The 23128-nt window shown below is 40.4% G+C and overlaps 1 non-coding gene across 1 annotated transcript; it reads left to right on the top strand.

The window, feature by feature from the left end:
- The first annotated feature begins 21709 nt into the window (after positions 1-21709).
- On the top strand, positions 21710-21816 carry LOC148297663 (small nucleolar RNA R71). Its single transcript, XR_015833234.1, has one exon. It is a non-coding gene; the product is annotated as a small nucleolar RNA R71 (small nucleolar RNA).
- The last annotated feature ends 1312 nt before the right edge of the window (positions 21817-23128 follow it).

Genomic DNA, 23128 nt, shown 5'->3' with positions numbered 1-23128 from the left:
CTATTGATTTCGAATAGAGCCCAAAACTTGGGCAACAACATAATATGGTGCGAGGAGTCATTTGGTTAGTTTTGAGTGAAATCCAATCGCTAGAAGTATGGAATACACCAACCACTCCAATTAGGAACGAACTGCCGTTGAACTTGAATTGTCCAATTTGGAACACCTATTGATTTCGTATCGAGCCCAAAACTTGGGCAATATCATAATATGGTGGGCGGAGTCTTTTGGTGAGTTTTGAGTGAAATCCAATCGCTAGAAGTATGGAATACTCCAACCACTCCAATTAGGAACGAACTGCCGTTGAACTTGAATTGTCCAATTTGGAACACCTATTGATTTCGGATCGAGGCCAAAACTTGGGCAACAACATAATATGATGCGAGGAGTCATTTGGTTAGTTTTGAGTGAAATCCAATCGCTAGAAGTGTGGAATACACCAACCACTCCAATTAGGAACGAACTGCCGTTGAACTTGAATTTTCCAATTTGGAACACCTACTGATTTCGGATCGAGCCCAAAACTTGGGCAATATCATAATATGGTGGGAGGAGTCATTTGGTGAGTTTTGAGTGAAATCCAATCGCTAGAAGTATGGAATACTCCAACCACTCCAATTAGGAACGAACTGCCGTTGAACTTGAATTGTCCAATTTGGAACACCTATTGATTTCGGATCGAGCCCAAAACTTGGGCAACAACATAATATGGTGCGAGGAGTCATTTGGTTAGTTTTGAGTGAAATCCAATCGCTAGAAGTATGGAATACACCAACCACTCCAATTAGGAACGAACTGCCGTTGAACTTGAATTGTCCAATTTCTAACACCTATTGATTTTGGATCGAACCCCAAACTTGTGCAACATCATAATATGGTGGGAGGAGTCATTTGGTTAGTTTTGAGTGAAATCCAATCGCTAGAAGTATGGAATACACCAACCACACCAATTAGGAACGAACTGCCGTTGAACTTGAATTGTCCAATTTCTAACACCAATTTATTTCGGATCGAACCCCAAACTTGTGCAACATCATAATATGGTGGGAGGAGTCATTTGTTTAGTTTTGAGTGAAATTCAATCGCTAGAAGTGTGGAATACACCAACCACTCCAATTAGGATCGAACTGCCGTTGAACTTGAATTGTCCAATTTCCCACACCTATTGATTTCGGATCGAGCCCAAAACTTGGGCAACATCATAATATGGTGGGAGGAGTCATTTGGTGAGTTTTGAGTGAAATCCAATCGCTAGAAGTATGGAATACACCAACCACTCCAATTAGGAACGAACTGCCGTTGAACTTGAATTGTCCAATTTGGAACACCTATTGATTTCAGATCGAGCCCAAAACTTGGGCAACATCTTAATATGGTGGGAGGAGTCATTTGGTGAGTTTTGAGTGAAATCCGTCGCTAGAAGTATGGAATACACCAACCAATCCAATTAGGAACGAACTTCCGTTGAACTTGAATTGTCCAATTTGTCACACCTATTGATTTCGGATCGAGCCCAAAACTTGGGAAACATCATAAAATGGTGGGAGGGGTCATTTGGTGAGGTTTGAGTGAAATCCTATCGCTAGAAGTATGGAATACATCAACCACTCCAATTAGGAACGAACTTCCGTTGAACTTGAATTGTCCAATTTGTCACACCTATTGATTTCGGATCGAGCCCAAAACTTGGGCAACATCATAATATGGTGGGAGGAGTCATTTGGTGAGTTTTGAGTGAAATCCAATCGCTAGAAGTATGGAATACACCAACCACTCCAATTAGGAACGAACTGCCCTTAAACTTGAATTCTCCAATTTGGAACACCTATTGATTTCGAATCGAGCCCAAAACTTGGGCAACAACATAATATGGTGCGAGGAGTCATTTGGTTAGTTTTGAGTGAAATCCAATCGCTAGAAGTATGGAATACACCAACCACTCCAATTAGGAACGAACTGCCGTTGAACTTGAATTGTCCAATTTGGAACACCTATTGATTTCGGATCGAGCCCAAAACTTAGGCAATATCATAATATGGTGGGAGGAGTCATTTGGTGAGTTTTGAGTGAAATCCAATCGCTAGAAGTATGGAAGACACCAACCACTCCAATTAGGAACGAACTGCCGTTGAACTTGGATTGTCCAATTTCTCACACCTATTGATTTCGGATCGAGCCCCAAACTTGGGCAACAACATAATATAGTTCGAGGAGTCATTTGGTTAGTTTTGAGTGAAATCCAATCGCTAGAAGTGTGGAATACACCAACCACTCCAATTAGGAACGAACTGCCGTTGAACTTGAATTGTCCAATTTGGAACACCTATTGATTTCGGATCGAGCCCAAAACTTGGGCAATATCATAATATGGTGGGAGGAGTCATTTGGTGAGTTTTGAGTGAAATCCAATCGCTAGAAGTATGGAATACTCCAACCACTCCAATTAGGAACGAACTGCCGTTGAACTTGAATTGTCCAATTTGGAACACCTATTGATTTCGGATCGAGCCCAAAACTTGGGCAACAACATAATATGGTGCGAGGAGTCATTTGGTTAGTTTTGAGTGAAATCCAATCGCTAGAAGTATGGAATACACCAACCACTCCAATTAGGAACGAACTGCCGTTGAACTTGAATTGTCCAATTTCTAACACCTATTGATTTTGGATCGAACCCCAAACTTGTGCAACATCATAATATGGTGGGAGGAGTCATTTGGTTAGTTTTGAGTGAAATCCAATCGCTAGAAGTATGGAATACACCAACCACTCCAATTAGGAACGAACTGCCGTTGAACTTGAATTGTCCAATTTCTAACACCAATTTATTTCGGATCGAACCCCAAACTTGTGCAACATCATAATATGGTGGGAGGAGTCATTTGTTTAGTTTTGAGTGAAATTCAATCGCTAGAAGTGTGGAATACACCAACCACTCCAATTAGGATCGAACTGCCGTTGAACTTGAATTGTCCAATTTCCCACACCTATTGATTTCGGATCGAGCCCAAAACTTGGGCAACATCATAATATGGTGGGAGGAGTCATTTGGTGAGTTTTGAGTGAAATCCAATCGCTAGAAGTATGGAATACACCAACCACTCCAATTAGGAACGAACTGCCGTTGAACTTGAATTGTCCAATTTGGAACACCTATTGATTTCAGATCGAGCCCAAAACTTGGGCAACATCTTAATATGGTGGGAGGAGTCATTTGGTGAGTTTTGAGTGAAATCCGTCGCTAGAAGTATGGAATACACCAACCAATCCAATTAGGAACGAACTTCCGTTGAACTTGAATTGTCCAATTTGTCACACCTATTGATTTCGGATCGAGCCCAAAACTTGGGAAACATCATAAAATGGTGGGAGGGGTCATTTGGTGAGGTTTGAGTGAAATCCTATCGCTAGAAGTATGGAATACATCAACCACTCCAATTAGGAACGAACTTCCGTTGAACTTGAATTGTCCAATTTGTCACACCTATTGATTTCGGATCGAGCCCAAAACTTGGGCAACATCATAATATGGTGGGAGGAGTCATTTGGTGAGTTTTGAGTGAAATCCAATCGCTAGAAGTATGGAATACACCAACCACTCCAATTAGGAACGAACTGCCCTTAAACTTGAATTCTCCAATTTGGAACACCTATTGATTTCGAATCGAGCCCAAAACTTGGGCAACAACATAATATGGTGCGAGGAGTCATTTGGTTAGTTTTGAGTGAAATCCAATCGCTAGAAGTATGGAATACACCAACCACTCCAATTAGGAACGAACTGCCGTTGAACTTGAATTGTCCAATTTGGAACACCTATTGATTTCGGATCGAGCCCAAAACTTAGGCAATATCATAATATGGTGGGAGGAGTCATTTGGTGAGTTTTGAGTGAAATCCAATCGCTAGAAGTATGGAAGACACCAACCACTCCAATTAGGAACGAACTGCCGTTGAACTTGGATTGTCCAATTTCTCACACCTATTGATTTCGGATCGAGCCCCAAACTTGGGCAACAACATAATATAGTTCGAGGAGTCATTTGGTTAGTTTTGAGTGAAATCCAATCGCTAGAAGTGTGGAATACACCAACCACTCCAATTAGGAACGAACTGCCGTTGAACTTGAATTGTCCAATTTGGAACACCTATTGATTTCGGATCGAGCCCAAGACTTGGGCAATATCATAATATGGTGGGAGGAGTCATTTGGTGAGTTTTGAGTGAAATCCAATCGCTAGAAGTATGGAATACTCCAACCACTCCAATTAGGAACGAACTGCCGTTGAACTTGAATTGTCCAATTTGGAACACCTATTGATTTCGGATCGAGCCCAAAACTTGGGCAACAACATAATATGGTGCGAGGAGTCATTTGGTTAGTTTTGAGTGAAATCCAATCGCTAGAAGTATGGAATACACCAACCACTCCAATTAGGAACGAACTGCCGTTGAACTTGAATTGTCCAATTTCTAACACCAATTTATTTCGGATCGAACCCCAAACTTGTGCAACATCATAATATGGTGGGAGGAGTCATTTGGTGAGTTTTGAATGAAATCCAATCGCTAGAAGTATGGAATACACCAACCAATCCAATTAGGAACGAACTTCCGTTGAACTTGAATTGTCCAATTTGTCACACCTATTGATTTCGGATCGAGCCCAAAACTTGGGAAACATCATAATATGGTGGGAGGGGTCATTTGGTGAGGTTTGAGTGAAATCCAATCGCTAGAAGTATGGAATACATCAACCACTCCAATTAGGAACGAACTTCCGTTGAACTTGAATTGTCCAATTTGTCACACCTATTGATTTCGGATCGAGCCCAAAACTTGGGCAACATCATAATATGGTGGGAGGAGTCATTTGGTGAGTTTTGAGTGAAATCCAATCGCTAGAAGTATGGAATACACCAACCACTCCAATTAGGAACGAACTGCCGTTGAACTTGAATTGTCCAATTTGGAACACCTATTGATTTCGAATCGAGCCCAAAACTTGGGCAACAACATAATATGGTGCGAGGAGTCATTTGGTTAGTTTTGAGTGAAATCCAATCGCTAGAAGTATGGAATACACCAACCACTCCAATTAGGAACGAACTGCCGTTGAACTTGAATTGTCCAATTTGGAACACCTATTGATTTCGGATCGAGCCCAAAACTTGGGCAATATCATAATATGGTGGGAGGAGTCATTTGGTGAGTTTTGAGTGAAATCCAATCGCTAGAAGTATGGAATACACCAACCACTCCAATTAGGAACGAACTGCCGTTGAACTTGAATTGTCCAATTTGGAACACCTATTGATTTCGGATCGAGCCCAAAACTTGGGCAATATCATAATATGGTGGGAGGAGTCATTTGGTGAGTTTTGAGTGAAATCCAATCGCTAGAAGTATGGAATACTCCAACCACTCCAATTAGGAACGAACTGCCGTTGAACTTGAATTGTCCAATTTGGAACACCTACTGATTTCGGATCGAGCCCAAAACTTGGGCAACAACATAATATGGTGCGAGGAGTCATTTGGTTAGTTTTGAGTGAAATCCAATCGCTAGAAGTGTGGAATACACCAACCACTCCAATTAGGAACGAACTGCCGTTGAACTTGAATTGTCCAATTTCTAACACCTATTTATTTCGGATCGAACCCCAAACTTGTGCAACATCATAACATGGTGGGAGGAGTCATTTGTTTAGTTTTGAGTGAAATCCAATCTCTAGAAGTGTGGAATACACCAACCACTCCAATTAGGATCGAACTTCCGTTGAACTTGAATTGTCCAATTTCCCACACGTATTGATTTCGGATCGAGCCCAAAACTTGGGCAACATCATAATATGGTGGGAGGAGTCATTTGGTGAGTTTTGAGTGAAATCCAATCGCTAGAAGTATGGAATACACCAACCACTCCAATTAGGAACGAACTGCCGTTGAACTTGAATTGTCCAATTTGGAACACCTATTGATTTCGGATCGAGCCCAAAACTTGGGCAACATCTTAATACGGTGGGAGGAGTCATTTGGATTAGTTTTGAGTGAAATCCAATCGCTAGAAGTGTGGAATACACCAACCACTCCAATTAGGAACGAACTGCCGTTGAACTTGAATTGTCCAATTTGGAACACCTATTGATTTTGGATCGAGCCCCAAACTTGGGCAACATCGTAATACGGTGGGAGGAGTCATTTGCTGAGTTTTGAGTGAAATCCCATCGCTAGAAGTGTGGAATACACCAACCACTCCAGTTAGGAACGAACTGCCGTTGAACTTGAATTGTCCAATTTCTCACACCTATAGATTTCGGATCAAGCCCAAAACTTGGGCAACTTCATAACATGGTGGGAGGAGTCATTTGGTGAGTTTTGATTGAAATCCAATCGCTAGAAGTATGGAATACACCAACCACTCCAACTAGGAACGAACTGCCGTTGAACTTGAGTTGTCCTATTTCTCACACCTATTGATTTCGGATCGAGCCCCAAACTTGGGCAACATCATAATATGGTGGGAGGAGTCATTTGGTGAGTTTTGAGTGAAATCCAATCGCTAGAAGTATGGAATACACCAACCACTCCCATTAGGAACGAACTGCCGTTGAACTTGAATTGTCCAATTTCTCACACCTATTGATTTCGGATCGAGCCCAAAACTTGGGCAACTTCATAACATGGTGGGAGGAGTCATTTGGTGAGTTTTGAGTGAAATCCAATCGCTAGAAGTATGAAATACACCAACCACTCCAATTAGGAACGAACTGCCGTTGAACTTGAGTTGTCCTATTTCTCACACCTATTGATTTCGGATCGAGCCCAAAACTTGGGCAACATCATACTATGGGGGGGGGGAGTCATTTGGTGAGTTTTGAGCGAAATCCAATCGCTAGAAGTATGGAATACACCAACCACTCCAATTAGGAACGAACTGCCATCGAACTTGAATTGTCCAATTTGGAACACCTATTGATTTCGGATCGAGCCCAAAACTTGGGCAACATCATAATATGGTGGGAGGAGTCATTTGGTGAGTTTTGAGTGAAATCCAATCGCTACAAGTATGGAATACACCAACCACTCCAATTAGGAACGAACTGCCGTTGAACATGAATTGTCCAATTTCTCACACCTATTGATTTCGGATCGAGCCCAAAACTTGGGCAACATCATAATATGGTGGGAGGAGTCATTTGGTGAGTTTTGAGTGAAATCCAATCGCTAGAAGTATGGAATACACCAACCACTCCAATTAGGAACGAAATGCCGTTGAACTTGAATTGTCCAATTTCTCACACCTATTGATTTCGGATCGATCCCCAAACTTGGGCAACATCATAATATGGTGGGAGGAGTCATTTGGTGAGTTTTGAGTGAAATCCAATCGCTAGAAGTATGGAATACACCAACCACTCCAATTAGGAACGAACTGCCGTTGAACTTGAATTGTCCAATTTCGAACACCTACTGATTTCAGATCAAGCCCAAAACTTGGGCAACATCATAATATGGTGGGAGGAGTCATTTGGTGAGTTTTGAGTGAAATCCAATCGCTAGAAGTATGGAAGACACCAACCACTCGAATTAGGAACGAACTGCCGTTGAACTTGGATTGTCCAATTTCTAACACCTATTGATTTCGGATCGAGCCCCAAACTTGGGCCACATGATAATATGGTGGGAGGAGTCATTTGGTGAGTTTTGAGTGAAATCCAATCGCTAGAAGTATGGAATACACCAACCACTCCAATTAGGAACGAACTGCCGTTGAACTTGAATTGTCCAATTTGGAACACCTATTGATTTTGGATCGAGCCCCAAACTTGGGCAACATCGTAATACGGTGGGAGGAGTCATTTGCTGAGTTTTCAGTGAAATCCCATCGCTAGAAGTGTGGAATACACCAACCACTCCAGTTAGGAACGAACTGCCGTTGAACTTGAATTGTCCAATTTCTCACACCTATAGATTTCGGATCAAGCCCAAAACTTGGGCAACTTCATAACATGGTGGGAGGAGTCATTTGGTGAGTTTTGATTGAAATCCAATCGCTAGAAGTATGGAATACACCAACCACTCCAACTAGGAACGAACTGCCGTTGAACTTGAGTTGTCCTATTTCTCACACCTATTGATTTCGGATCGAGCCCCAAACTTGGGCAACTTCATAATATGGTGGGAGGAGTCATTTGGTGAGTTTTGAGTGAAATCCAATCGCTAGAAGTATGGAATACACCAACCACTCCCATTAGGAACGAACTGCCGTTGAACTTGAATTGTCCAATTTCTCACACCTATTGATTTCGGATCGAGCCCAAAACTTGGGCAACATCATAATATGGTGGGAGGAGTCATTTCGTGAGTTTTGAGTGAAATCCAATCGCTAGAAGTATGGAAGACACCAACCACTCCAATTAGGAACGAACTGCCGTTGAACTTGAATTGTCCAATTTCTCACACCTGTTGATTTCGGATCGAGCCCCGAACTTGGGCAACAACATAATATGGTGCGAGGAGTCATTTGGTGAGTTTTGAGTGAAATCCAATCGCTAGAAGTATGGAATACACCAACCACTCCAATTAGGAACGAACTGCCGTTGAACTTGAATTGTCCAATTTGGAACACCTATTGATTTCAGATCGAGCCCAAAACTTGGGCAACATCTTAATATGGTGGGAGGAGTCATTTGGAGAGTTTTGAGTGAAATCCAATCGCTAGAAGTATGGAATACACCAACCAATCCAATTAGGAACGAACTTCCGTTGAACTTGAATTGTCCAATTTGTCACACCTATTGATTTCGGATAGAGCCCAAAACTTGGGCAACAACATAATATGGTGCGAGGAGTCATTTGGTTAGTTTTGAGTGAAATCCAATCGCTAGAAGTATGGAATACACCAACCACTCCAATTAGGAACGAACTGCCGTTGAACTTGAATTGTCCAATTTGGAACACCTATTGATTTCGAATAGAGCCCAAAACTTGGGCAACAACATAATATGGTGCGAGGAGTCATTTGGTTAGTTTTGAGTGAAATCCAATCGCTAGAAGTATGGAATACACCAACCACTCCAATTAGGAACGAACTGCCGTTGAACTTGAATTGTCCAATTTGGAACACCTATTGATTTCGTATCGAGCCCAAAACTTGGGCAATATCATAATATGGTGGGAGGAGTCTTTTGGTGAGTTTTGAGTGAAATCCAATCGCTAGAAGTATGGAATACTCCAACCACTCCAATTAGGAACGAACTGCCGTTGAACTTGAATTGTCCAATTTGGAACACCTATTGATTTCGGATCGAGGCCAAAACTTGGGCAACAACATAATATGATGCGAGGAGTCATTTGGTTAGTTTTGAGTGAAATCCAATCGCTAGAAGTGTGGAATACACCAACCACTCCAATTAGGAACGAACTGCCGTTGAACTTGAATTTTCCAATTTGGAACACCTACTGATTTCGGATCGAGCCCAAAACTTGGGCAATATCATAATATGGTGGGAGGAGTCATTTGGTGAGTTTTGAGTGAAATCCAATCGCTAGAAGTATGGAATACTCCAACCACTCCAATTAGGAACGAACTGCCGTTGAACTTGAATTGTCCAATTTGGAACACCTATTGCTTTCGGATCGAGCCCAAAACTTGGGCAACAACATAATATGGTGCGAGGAGTCATTTGGTTAGTTTTGAGTGAAATCCAATCGCTAGAAGTATGGAATACACCAACCACTCCAATTAGGAACGAACTGCCGTTGAACTTGAATTGGCCAATTTCTAACACCTATTGATTTTGGATCGAACCCCAAACTTGTGCAACATCATAATATGGTGGGAGGAGTCATTTGGTTTGTTTTGAGTGAAATCCAATCGCTAGAAGTATGGAATACACCAACCACTCCAATTAGGAACGAACTGCCGTTGAACTTGAATTGTCCAATTTCTAACACCAATTTATTTCGGATCGAACCCCAAACTTGTGCAACATCATAATATGGTGGGAGGAGTCATTTGTTTAGTTTTGAGTGAAATTCAATCGCTAGAAGTGTGGAATACACCAACCACTCCAATTAGGATCGAACTGCCGTTGAACTTGAATTGTCCAATTTCCCACACCTATTGATTTCGGATCGAGCCCAAAACTTGGGCAACATCATAATATGGTGGGAGGAGTCATTTGGTGAGTTTTAAGTGAAATCCAATCGCTAGAAGTATGGAATACACCAACCACTCCAATTAGGAACGAACTGCAGTTGAACTTGAATTGTCCAATTTGGAACACCTATTGATTTCAGATCGAGCCCAAAACTTGGGCAACATCTTAATATGGTGGGAGGAGTCATTTGGTGAGTTTTGAGTGAAATCCGTCGCTAGAAGTATGGAATACACCAACCAATCCAATTAGGAACGAACTTCCGTTGAACTTGAATTGTCCAATTTGTCACACCTATTGATTTCGGATCGAGCCCAAAACTTGGGAAACATCATAAAATGGTGGGAGGGGTCATTTGGTGAGGTTTGAGTGAAATCCTATCGCTAGAAGTATGGAATACATCAACCACTCCAATTAGGAACGAACTTCCGTTGAACTTGAATTGTCCAATTTGTCACACCTATTGATTTCGGATCGAGCCCAAAACTTGGGCAACATCATAATATGGTGGGAGGAGTCATTTGGTGAGTTTTGAGTGAAATCCAATCGCTAGAAGTATGGAATACACCAACCACTCCAATTAGGAACGAACTGCCGTTGAACTTGAATTGTCCAATTTGGAACACCTATTGATTTCGAATCGATCCCAAAACTTGGGCAACAACATAATATGGTGCGAGGAGTCATTTGGTTAGTTTTGAGTGAAATCCAATCGCTAGAAGTATGGAATACACCAACCACTCCAATTAGGAACGAACTGCCGTTGAACTTGAATTGTCCAATTTGGAACACCTATTGATTTCGGATCGAGCCCAAAACTTGGGCAATATCATAATATGGTGGGAGGAGTCATTTGGTGAGTTTTGAGTGAAATCCAATCGCTAGAAGTATGGAATACTCCAACCACTCCAATTAGGAACGAACTGCCGTTGAACTTGAATTGTCCAATTTGGAACACCTATTGATTTCGGATCGAGCCCAAAACTTGGGCAACAACATAATATAGTTCGAGGAGTCATTTGGTTAGTTTTGAGTGAAATCCAATCGCTAGAAGTGTGGAATACACCAACCACTCCAATTAGGAACGAACTGCCGTTGAACTTGAATTGTCCAATTTGGAACACCTATTGATTTCGGATCGAGCCCAAAACTTGGGCAATATCATAATATGGTGGGAGGAGTCATTTGGTGAGTTTTGAGTGAAATCCAATCGCTAGAAGTATGGAATACTCCAACCACTCCAATTAGGAACGAACTGCCGTTGAACTTGAATTGTCCAATTTGGAACACCTATTGATTTCGGATCGAGCCCAAAACTTGGGCAACAACATAATATGGTGCGAGGAGTCATTTGGTTAGTTTTGAGTGAAATCCAATCGCTAGAAGTGTGGAATACACCAACCACTCCAATTAGGAACGAACTGCCGTTGAACTTGAATTGTCCAATTTCTAACACCTATTTATTTCGGATCGAACCCCAAACTTGTGCAACATCATAACATGGTGGGAGGAGTCATTTGTTTAGTTTTGAGTGAAATCCAATCTCTAGAAGTGTGGAATACACCAACCACTCCAATTAGGATCGAACTTCCGTTGAACTTGAATTGTCCAATTTCCCACACCTATTGATTTCGGATCGAGCCCAAAACTTGGGCAACATCATAATATGGTGGGAGGAGTCATTTGGTGAGTTTTGAGTGAAATCCAATCGCTAGAAGTATGGAATACACCAACCACTCCAATTAGGAACGAACTGCCGTTGAACTTGAATTGTCCAATTTGGAACACCTATTGATTTCGGATCGAGCCCAAAACTTGGGCAACATCTTAATATGGTGGGAGGAGTCATTTGGATTAGTTTTGAGTGAAATCCAATCGCTAGAAGTGTGGAATACACCAACCACTCCAATTAGGAACGAACTGCCGTTGAACTTGAATTGTCCAATTTGGAACACCTATTGATTTTGGATCGAGCCCCAAACTTGGGCAACATCGTAATACGGTGGGAGGAGTCATTTGCTGAGTTTTGAGTGAAATCCCATCGCTAGAAGTGTGGAATACACCAACCACTCCAGTTAGGAACGAACTGCCGTTGAACTTGAATTGTCCAATTTCTCACACCTATAGATTTCGGATCAAGCCCAAAACTTGGGCAACTTCATAACATGGTGGGAGGAGTCATTTGGTGAGTTTTGATTGAAATCCAATCGCTAGAAGTATGGAATACACCAACCACTCCAACTAGGAACGAACTGCCGTTGAACTTGAGTTGTCCTATTTCTCACACCTATTGATTTCGGATCGAGCCCCAAACTTGGGCAACATCATAATATGGTGGGAGGAGTCATTTGGTGAGTTTTGAGTGAAATCCAATCGCTAGAAGTATGGAATACACCAACCACTCCCATTAGGAACGAACTGCCGTTGAACTTGAATTGTCCAATTTCTCACACCTATTGATTTCGGATCGAGCCCAAAACTTGGGCAACTTCATAACATGGTGGGAGGAGTCATTTGGTGAGTTTTGAGTGAAATCCAATCGCTAGAAGTATGAAATACACCAACCACTCCAATTAGGAACGAACTGCCGTTGAACTTGAGTTGTCCTATTTCTCACACCTATTGATTTCGGATCGAGCCCAAAACTTGGGCAACATCATACTATGGGGGGAGGAGTCATTTGGTGAGTTTTGAGCGAAATCCAATTGTTGTTAATATTATGTTAACTCGCAATTGTACGGGGCAATTAGTAGTATAGCAAGACAAGTACGAGGTCGTACCCACGAAGACTGAGAAGTTAAAACTAGTTATGTACTTAGATTACCAAATTCAAGAAAGTAGGAGGTTATGTCTAAAACAGAATTTAAAACAAGAGTGGTTGTGATTGTTGAACAAAAGAAGCAAAATGAAATTGCAAACAAAAACAAGTAAACAAATGTAACAAAGAGTGGTTTTAAGAGTTGGAAAACAGATTTTGAGACTAGGGCATTCGAATCACCATAACAATTCAATTCTGGGTTATAAAGATTCAAGTAACAAGTCTAATTCAGATTCAAAGATTGATTCTAGCTAAAGTATGATTAGGCCATGGTGTTTGGTCCTAACCTTGTGTTCCTAATTCCCTAATTTGATCATTTGTTGTCTAACCTAAAATTAAGCATTAGGAACCCATTAAGCATAGAAGAACATTTTAAACAACCAAGTATGTATCTAATCCCTGTTGTCGAATGTCCATACATACTCTTCCTATTCATAGTTCAATTCGAATTAAAGCATGGTGTATACTCTTAATTCAAACCAAGATAGTTAACAAACAAGTTCTAATGGTGATCAATCATTCAAACAAGCATGTTAACTTATAAGCATAATGAATAAGAACATGAATCATGAATCAAACTTGAAACTCCAAACTTATAAACCCAGAATATTCATGTTAGGTTACATCGAAGCCCTAGTTATGGATTTAGCTACTCATAATGGAAAAGAGACTTGAACAGAAATGAGAAAACATAATGAATACAATAAGAGTAGAAAAACCCTTTTTCTGAAGTTCTTGTGGTGTCCAAGGCTTCTCCAAGTGCTTCTCCACTTCTAATGCTTCTCCAAGAGCTTCCCCACTTCTAGAAAGATGTATGAAGGATATGGAGGTGATTTGGGATGAGTTTGAGTGAGTGGTGATGGCTAAGGAAGATGAAATTCGTAGGGAAATGGAAGAGAGGTTTGCTGGAGTTGTTTTGGTGATTGTTGGAGTGTTTGGGATTTTGAGAGTGTTTGAGGATGGTTGGAGTGAATTGTGGGGGTTGTGAATCTCAGGATTTGTTGTGTCTTGAATGTGGAATGGATGTGGTATTTATAGGGAGAGGGGAGTGACAAATCTGAATTCAATATGGCTAATGCATACAACACTTGCATTATAAAAGATGAATTGGTTGATGCACTTCACTAATGCATACAACACTTGCATTATAAAATCTGAATTGGTTGATGCACTTCACCAATAGATCCCACCAGCAGCCCTAGCTCATCTTCATGTCACCATGACCAAGCTTCCAACCAGAAATGATAGCTCATACCTAGCTCACCATGACCAAGCATCCAACCAGCACATGCTGAGGTCAGCATAACCAGCAACTTCAAGGGCTTACAACTTGGGCTTCTCTTAATAAAATTAGGACTTTAAGCACTCGAAATTGAAGTTCGGAATGTCTTCTTTCCAGCCATATGTCATTTGGGCCAATCCAAGGTCGGAGGAGGAAGTTAAGGCCAAAACAAATTGCTAACTCATTTTGCGCGCTGATAAAATCCATCCTGAGCATGGCTCTGTGTTTGCTAGGTAACAGACTCCATATTTATCCAATGGGGCTGAATTTCGGATATGTTATAGTACATACCCATTGGAACAACTTTCATGAAGAATGCTGCCTCATCCGAGCTGTGTAGGTTGCTGAAACAAAGCTTGCAATATGACCTACGGAACTGGACTGGCAGGGGGCTGTAGCCAAAATGAGTTTGTCTTTTAAGCTCTTCTTCCATTCATCCAAATTAGGCCTTAACATGCTTGAATTGCATGAATTATGCTCTCTTGCTCTATTGGCCTACAAAACACACAAAGGGAGGGAAATAACTTAGAATTATAGGAACTAAGCAAAAGAAGTAAGTAAATTGGGCATGTATATGTATGAAATTATGAGCTTAACACACCCCCAAACTTAGATTTTGCTAGTCCTCGAGCAAAACAAAAGAGAAACAAAGATAAAAACAAAACAAGAAGTTAACTAGACCACTTTCGTAGGTAACTCGATTGCATTGAGCGTATGCAACAAGCCTTTAAACCTCTAGGCATCCCTAGTAGGAGGAGTTGTGTCTCCTGAGGGTTTAACAGATACGATACCCACAAACGTTTTTCTAACTCTACAAAACAAAATGGTTAGAAAAACAACTTTGAAATCAACTAATGAAAATGAAAGAAAGTTTTAGTCATACCTCCAACACCATAGAGTTGCCAAGATAGGTCATCAATCAGTGTGTACAAGTGGAAGCTATAGCTCAAAGGCACACAGTTTCAAAGCAAGCACACTCAAACCTTGAATAGAGAACATGCTTCGACTCTAATTCTCACAGATAACACTCAATCACTCAGAACCTATGTTTTAATTCTCTCAAGAAAGCATAAGTGAGTGTATGAAATAGAAGCACAAATTTGGTTAGATCTCATGAAAGGAATTAAATACTAAGAATAGAGATACACACATACTTACCAGCACCCATGAATACATCCTCAAAGATCAGCTAGGTCTTTCACAATGTTGTAATGAAAGGCTAAGGTTTAGGGGAAATGGAAGAATTGGAAGGAAAAACAAATAACTTAAGAACATACCAAGGTTGCATGCTTCATTAATCTGCAAGGCATCATTGATTTAGATTGGCATGGCAGCAAACTTCATGGTATCTCCTGGCATAGACTTTATTTTTCACACTTAGATCAAATCGAAACACTTTCATCTTCGTTGATTTGATCTGCATCTTCATTAACTTCATTGCACAGATTCACATCATCTTTATTTAGGTACATGGCTGCAACTTCCTTGCTTCAAACTTTATCTTGGCACACCTTGGTATATTTCTAAGCTATAGGGTATGGCTACAATAGGTCAAGTATCTCAGATTGAGATACAAAGGTAGGGAAATGATGAGGGTGATAGAAGAAAAGGCTTTAAGTGTTTGGCTTCAAGAGGGTTGATGGAACACACATATAGGTAGGGTGAAAAGAAAGCACATAGAATGGTTATGCACACATAGCCTAGCATCACTTCAATGAGTTCATTCATGAATGAGAGCAAGCACATGATATCTGCAAAAGAGAATCATCCTTAGTATTCAATCAAAATGGAATAATGAGATCAATTAGAGTGAATTGAAGAAAATAAGTATGGATGAGAAATAGAACACTTTAAACCCTCTCAAGAAAGCAATTAGGCTCGATATAGCTCACTAGGGTAGTCTCCACTATTTTCCTTCAAGAATTTGAGCGTGGTACTTTAGCCACCAGAATTCTAAGAGCAAAAGCTTTGTGAAGTGCAAAATTCTGATATGAAAACCTGAAATAGCAGCTCCATAGCATTGATTGTATGACATTCTTTAAAAAAAATAAAAATAAAAAATAAAAATAAAAATAAAAAAAAATTGTGACAAGAGAACGAAAATTGAAAACACAAATGGATAAGAAAATTGAAATTGAAAACCTTCCCCCCAGACCTGAATTGAACATTGTCCTCAATGTGAAAGCATACAAAAGATGATTGAGAACAAACAAATGATAAAGGGAAAAGTTTAGAAGAAGGTTTAGGAAAAATAAAAAATAAAAAAAATGAATATATAAGCAACTCATGGATGACCAGTTAAGGGCCTCAGAAAACACAGCCAGGGGATCCGGGAAGGTTGGAGGAGTCACAATGGTCCCGCTTAAAACCCAAACTTCTTAGACACCGAAGGTGTCGCCTAAAGAACTCCTAGACACTGTATTGACGGAAGTGCTCACTGGAGTTACCATAAGTTAGCTCATATGAAAAATCTTTTTAAATTTTTATAAAAAAAAAAAAACAGAAATTTAAAATAATAACAAGTAAAGAGAAAGGATTGAAATGCTCCCCCTTGATGCAATTAGGTCGATTGCTACCAAGCACCTTCTTCTTGAACACATGGGTTGCCTCCCAAGAAGCGCCTTAGTTACTGTCTTGGCAAGACATTGTGCAATCAGCTAAGTTGATGGTACGAAGGGAAGTTGATCTACCACATGGCCAGTTTGGATGCCAGCTGAAACTCCCTCATAGAATGGCTTTAAACGTTGTCCATTTACTTTGAAAGTCGAGCCATCTTTAGGGTTTTGAATCTCCACAGCTCCATAGGGAGAAACATTGACCACGGTGAATGGGCCTTGCCATCTAGACTTCAATTTTCCTGGAAAGAGACGCAAACGTGAGTTAAACAAAAGAACTGACATACCTTTGGAGAACTCTTTCCGTTGAATGTTTCTGTCATGGTAACTCTTGGTTCGTTCTTTGTAAAGCTTTGCATTCTCATAAGACTCATGTCTAATTTCTTCCAATTCATTCAGCTGAAACTTTCTTGCATGGCCTGCCTTGTCTAGATCAAAATTTAACTTCTTGATGGCCCAAAAAGCATTGTGTTCAAGCTCCATTGGCAGGTGACAAGCTTTCCCAAACACAAGACGATAAGGGCTCATTCCAATGGGAGTCTTATATGCTGTCCTATAAGCCCATAATGCATCATTGAGCTTGGCTGCCCAATCTTTCCTTGTATTGTTCACCACCTTCTCCAGGATGTGCTTAATTTCTCTATTGCTTATTTCCACTTGACCAGAAGTTTGCGGATGATATGGTGTAGAGACTCGATGGGTGATGTTGTACTTCTTCATGAGTGCTTCGAATGGCTTGTTACAGAAGTGGCTGCCTCCATCACTAATGACAGCCCTTGGAGTACCAAACCTTGTGAAAATATTATCCTTCAAGAACTTCAGCACCACCTTATAATCATTGGTTTTGGTGGCTATGGCTTCCACCCATTTAGACACATAATCAACAGCAACAAGTATGTAAGTATAACCAAAGGAAGATGGGAATGGTCCCATGAAATCAATACCCCACACATCGAAGAGCTCCACAACAAGTATGTTATTCAATGGCATTTCATTCCTGCGACTTATGTTCCCCATCCTTTGGCACCTATCACACTTAACACAAAAATTAAATGCATCTTTAAATAGAGTGGGCCAAAAGAAACCAGATTGCAGAATTTTAAGTGCTGTTTTCTTAGCTCCAAAGTGACCTCCACAGGCCAATTCGTGGCTATGCCTAAGTATGCTTTCTTGCTCTTCTTCTGGAACACATCTTCTGATGAGTTGATCCGGGCAATGCTTGAATAAGAAAGGTTCATCCCATACATAATGTTTCACCATGGAAAAGAACTTCTTCTTATCCTGAGAAGTTAGATCATTTCTAAGAACACCACAAGCAAGATAATTAACAAAATCAGCATACCATGGCTCTTTGACTTGGGCAGCATATAGTTGTTCATCAGGGAAAGTCTCATTCAAGGGTAGCACAGCTCCTCCTTTTTCTTCAACCACAATTCTGCTCAAATGATCAGCTACCACATTCTCACATCCCTTCTTATCTCGAATCTCCAAATCGAATTCTTGCAGCAAGAGAATCCATCTAATCAAGCGTGGTTTGGCATCCTTCTTAGTGAGCAAGTATCTAAGGGCTGCATGGTCAGAATAAACAATTACTTTAGAACCAACAAGGTAAGAACGAAATTTTTCTAAAGCAAAAACCACAGCAAGCAACTCCTTCTCTGTTGTGGAGTAGTTGATTTGAGCATCATTCAAGGTCCGGCTAGCATAATGAATCACATGGGGCAGCTTGTTCTTCTTTTGACCTAAAACTGCACCAATAGCAAAGTCAGAGGCATCACACATTATTTCAAATGGTAAAGACCAATCCGGAGCTATGATAATAGGGGCTGAAGTTAGCTCCCTCTTCAAGGTAGAAAAAGCTTCCATGCAAGCTTCATTAAACTCAAAAACAGCATCCTTAGCAAGGAGATTACACAATGGCCTTGTAATGCTTGAGAAATTTTTGATGAACCTTCTATAGAATCCAGCATGACCTAGAAAGCTTCTAATTCCTTTAACAGAGGTAGGGGGTGGAAGATTTGAGATGAGGTCGATCTTGGCTTTATCCACTTCGATTCCCTTGCTTGAAATCACATGGCCTAGTACAATGCCTTGTCTCACCATGAAGTGACACTTCTCCCAATTCAAAATCAGATTTGTTTCCTGGCATCTTTTAAGCACTAGAGACAAGTGGTGAAGACAATTATCAAAAGAGGAACCAAAAACTGAAAAATCATCCATAAATACCTCAATGAATCGTTCCACCATATCTGAAAAGATTGACATCATGCATCTTTGGAAAGTTGCTGGGGCATTGCATAAACCGAATGGCATCCTTCTATAAGCAAACGTACCAAATGGGCATGTGAATGTGGTTTTCTCTTGGTCTTCCGGAGCAATGGGAATTTGATTATAACCTGAAAAACCATCAAGAAAACAATAGTAAGCATGGCCAGATAAACGTTCAAGCATTTGATCAATAAAAGGTAAGGGGAAATGATCTTTTCTAGTGGATGTGTTCAACTTCCTGTAATCAATGCAAACTCTCCAACCAGTGACAGTTCGTGTAGGAACTAGCTCATTCTTCTCATTCTTCACAACGGTGATTCCGGACTTCTTTGGAACAACTTGCACAGGGCTCACCCACTTAGAATCTGAAATTGGGTAGATGATTCCTACATCGAGTAGCTTTAAAACTTCAGCTCTAACCACCTCTTTCATGTTGGGATTTAGCCTCCTTTGGGCATCACGAGATGGTTTGCTGTCTTCTTCCATTAAAATCCGGTGCATGCACATGCTTGGACTAATTCCTTTGATGTCTGCTATGGTCCACCCAATGGCTGTTTTATGCTCTTTTAGAACTTTAATTAAGCTCTCTTCTTCATGTGAGGAGAGACCTGCAGCAATTATAACAGGGAGAGTTTCGTTAGCACCCAAATATGTATATTTAAGATTATTGGGAAGAGGTTTAAGTTCTAGCTTTGGTGGGATGACAATGGATGGCTCCAATTTCGTGGATGATGGTCCAAGAGGCTCGATTGGTGGCCTAAAGGATGGTGGGTATGGCGGAAACACTTCTAAGGCAGCCACCACTTCTTGGAACTCCGGTTCACAAAGATCTTCCTCTTCTTGTGTTAAGACAGCTTCTAGAGCATCATTAGACTTTCTTTGCAAAATTTTGGAAGAAACCTCATGATCCACAACATCAATTGAAAAGCAAGAATCAAGAGAGATAGAAGGTTGAGATAGAGTATTAAGCATTTTAAATTCAACAGTTTCACCCAAAACAGTCATGGAGAGAGTGCTATCTTTCACTTTGATGATTGTGTCTGCAGTGGCCATGAATGGCCTGCCTAGGAGAATGGGATCAACACGATCTCCATTTGGATTGTCTTCCATGTCCATCACTACAAAATCAGCAGGGAGAATTAGTGTATTAACTTGAACTAGAATATCTTCTACAATACCTTTTGGATATTTTATAGAATGATCAGCTAGTTCAAGTCGCATTGAAGTCTTCTTCATCCCTTCTAAGCCAAGCTCTTGATAAACTGAATATGGCAAAACATTGATGCTTGCTCCCAAGTCCAACATGGCTCTTCCAACCTTCTTGCCTCCAATGTTAATGGGAATGTCAAAGCTGCCAGGATCATCTAGTTTTGGTGGAAGCTTCCTTTGCAATACAGCACTTACATTCTGGTCGAGCTTTACTCCTTCATTTGGAGCGAAATTGAGCTTGTGAGTTTTCAAGTCCTTGATGAATTTTCCATATGCAGGAATCTGTTCAATAAGATCAAGCAAAGGCAAATTGATATTAACTTTACTCAAAATATCATAAATCTCTTTAAAAGCCTTATCTTGCTTTGCTTTCTTAAGACGGCCTGGAAATGGAATCTGTGGAACATATGGAGCGGGTGGCACGTATCTATCTTCTTGAAGATGTGGTGGCACAAATTTGTCATCCCTTTTATGCAATTGGAATTGATCGGATTTCTGAGAATCTGATTTGGCCTTAGGAGCAGATTGAGAAGTTTTGAGTTGTTCTCCTTCCGTGGCCATGGTCTCCTCCTCTTCATTTTCTACAATCACAACATCATTTGAAAGATTAGAATCATCTTTATTATCAATGATCTTACCTGATCTGAGCACATGAATTGCCTTGGCTTCTGGGTTCTTTGGATTGATCTCAGTTTGGCTTGGCCATTTCCCAGGCACTCTTTGAGTTATTTCAGCAGCTATTTGGCCTAATTGGACTTCCAATTTGGAGATGGCAGCTTGTGTAGTTTGCTGAAAATTGGATTGGTTGATTGCCATCTGCTTCACTATATCTTCCAATGATGATGATGATTGTTGTGGCCTTTGGAATGAAGGGGGATTTGCTTAATTCTGGGTATTTCTCCATGAAAAGTTTGGATGATTCCTCCAACCTGGATTATAACTTTGAGAGTATGGATCATTTCTTGGACCTTGGTTGTAGGAATTTACCAACTTAGCTTGCTCTTGCACAAATTCTGGATATCCAGCCCCAAGTGGACAAGCTGTGGTAGCATGGTCATGAGATTCACAAATGCTACACACTTCCTTCGGAGGGCTTCTTGAGTTTAATGCAAGAAGAGCATCTAGCTTTTGTTCCAGTTTTGAAATCTGCACACTAGAAGCATCATTAGAACCACTAATAACACGTTTACCTCTTGTATCCGTATGTTGGGTCTCCATTGCTATCTCCTCAAAGAGTTCGTACGTTTCTTCTGGAGTTTTGGTTTTAAAAGAACCACCTGCAAAATTGGTGACTATATTATGACTAGAAGGGGTTAGTCCTTTATAAAACATACGCATTTGAAGCTTCAATGGAATCCCATGATGAGGACATTGGTTGAGCAACCCATTGAATTTCTCCCATGCTTCACAAAACGATTCATCATCTTGCTGTGCAAATAACAAGATCTTGTCCCTAAGCATGTCGGTCTTTTGCGTGGAGAAGTATTTTTCTAGGAACTTCTTTTGAATGGCAGACCATGTAGTGAGTGAACCAGGCTTCAAAGAATTCAACCAATACTTCGCCTTATCCTTTAAAGTGTATGGAAACACTCTCATTCGAAGTTGATCTTCTGTCACACCTGTCAAGGGAAAAGAACTCACAACATTAAAAATATCCTTTATATGAGTCAATGGATCTTCATTAGGTAAACCATAAAAGGAAGGCAGTATATTAAGATGAGAAGATTTAAGCTCATAATTTCGAGCTACAGTGGGCAGCAAAATGCTTGAAGGAGATGCTGGAATTGTTGGGATATCAAGTTCTCCCATGAACTCAATGGCAGCCATCATTTCTTCTTCTTCTTGGTCTGAACTTGCTTCCGAATTTGAAAGTGAAGAACCGGGAAGTTCAGTGTGGAGAGCAAGACTTGTAAATGTAGCAAGAGCTTGCTCTTTTGCAGTTGACAACTCCCTTTCTAGACGATTCTGAATTTCAGAGGTCACTCGTCTGGGTTGCAATGATGGTCCTGCGTTCAAAGATCTAGAACGTTGGAACGAAGACCTCACTTGTTCAAGTAATGGATTTTTAGACATAAACTACCTGAAACAGAAAATTAGATTAATTAGAAACACTAAAAAGAATAGGGTAACCTTGGGCACATAACCAGGGAAGAACTTTCGTTCAGTCCCCGGCAACGGCGCCAAAATTTGTTGTTAATATTATGTTAACTCGCAATTGTACGGGGCAATTAGTAGTATAGCAAGACAAGTACGAGGTCGTACCCACGAAGACTGAGAAGTTAAAACTAGTTATGTACTTAGATTACCAAATTCAAGAAAGTAGGAGGTTATGTCTAAAACAGAATTTAAAACAAGAGTGGTTGTGATTGTTGAACAAAAGAAGCAAAATGAAATTGCAAACAAAAACAAGTAAACAAATGTAACAAAGAGTGGTTTTAAGAGTTGGAAAACAGATTTTGAGACTAGGGCATTCGAATCACCATAACAATTCAATTCTGGGTTATAAAGATTCAAGTAACAAGTCTAATTCAGATTCAAAGATTGATTCTAGCTAAAGTATGATTAGGCCATGGTGTTTGGTCCTAACCTTGTGTTCCTAATTCCCTAATTTGATCATTTGTTGTCTAACCTAAAATTAAGCATTAGGAACCCATTAAGCATAGAAGAACATTTTAAACAACCAAGTATGTATCTAATCCCTGTTGTCGAATGTCCATACATACTCTTCCTATTCATAGTTCAATTCGAATTAAAGCATGGTGTATACTCTTAA

The sequence above is a fragment of the Prunus avium genome, chromosome 1, assembly GCF_965620075.1.
Source record: "Prunus avium chromosome 1, drPruAviu1.hap1.1, whole genome shotgun sequence".
In the NCBI taxonomy this organism is placed as follows: Eukaryota; Viridiplantae; Streptophyta; class Magnoliopsida; order Rosales; family Rosaceae; genus Prunus; species Prunus avium.
This window is presented reverse-complemented; position numbering and strand designations above follow the sequence as displayed.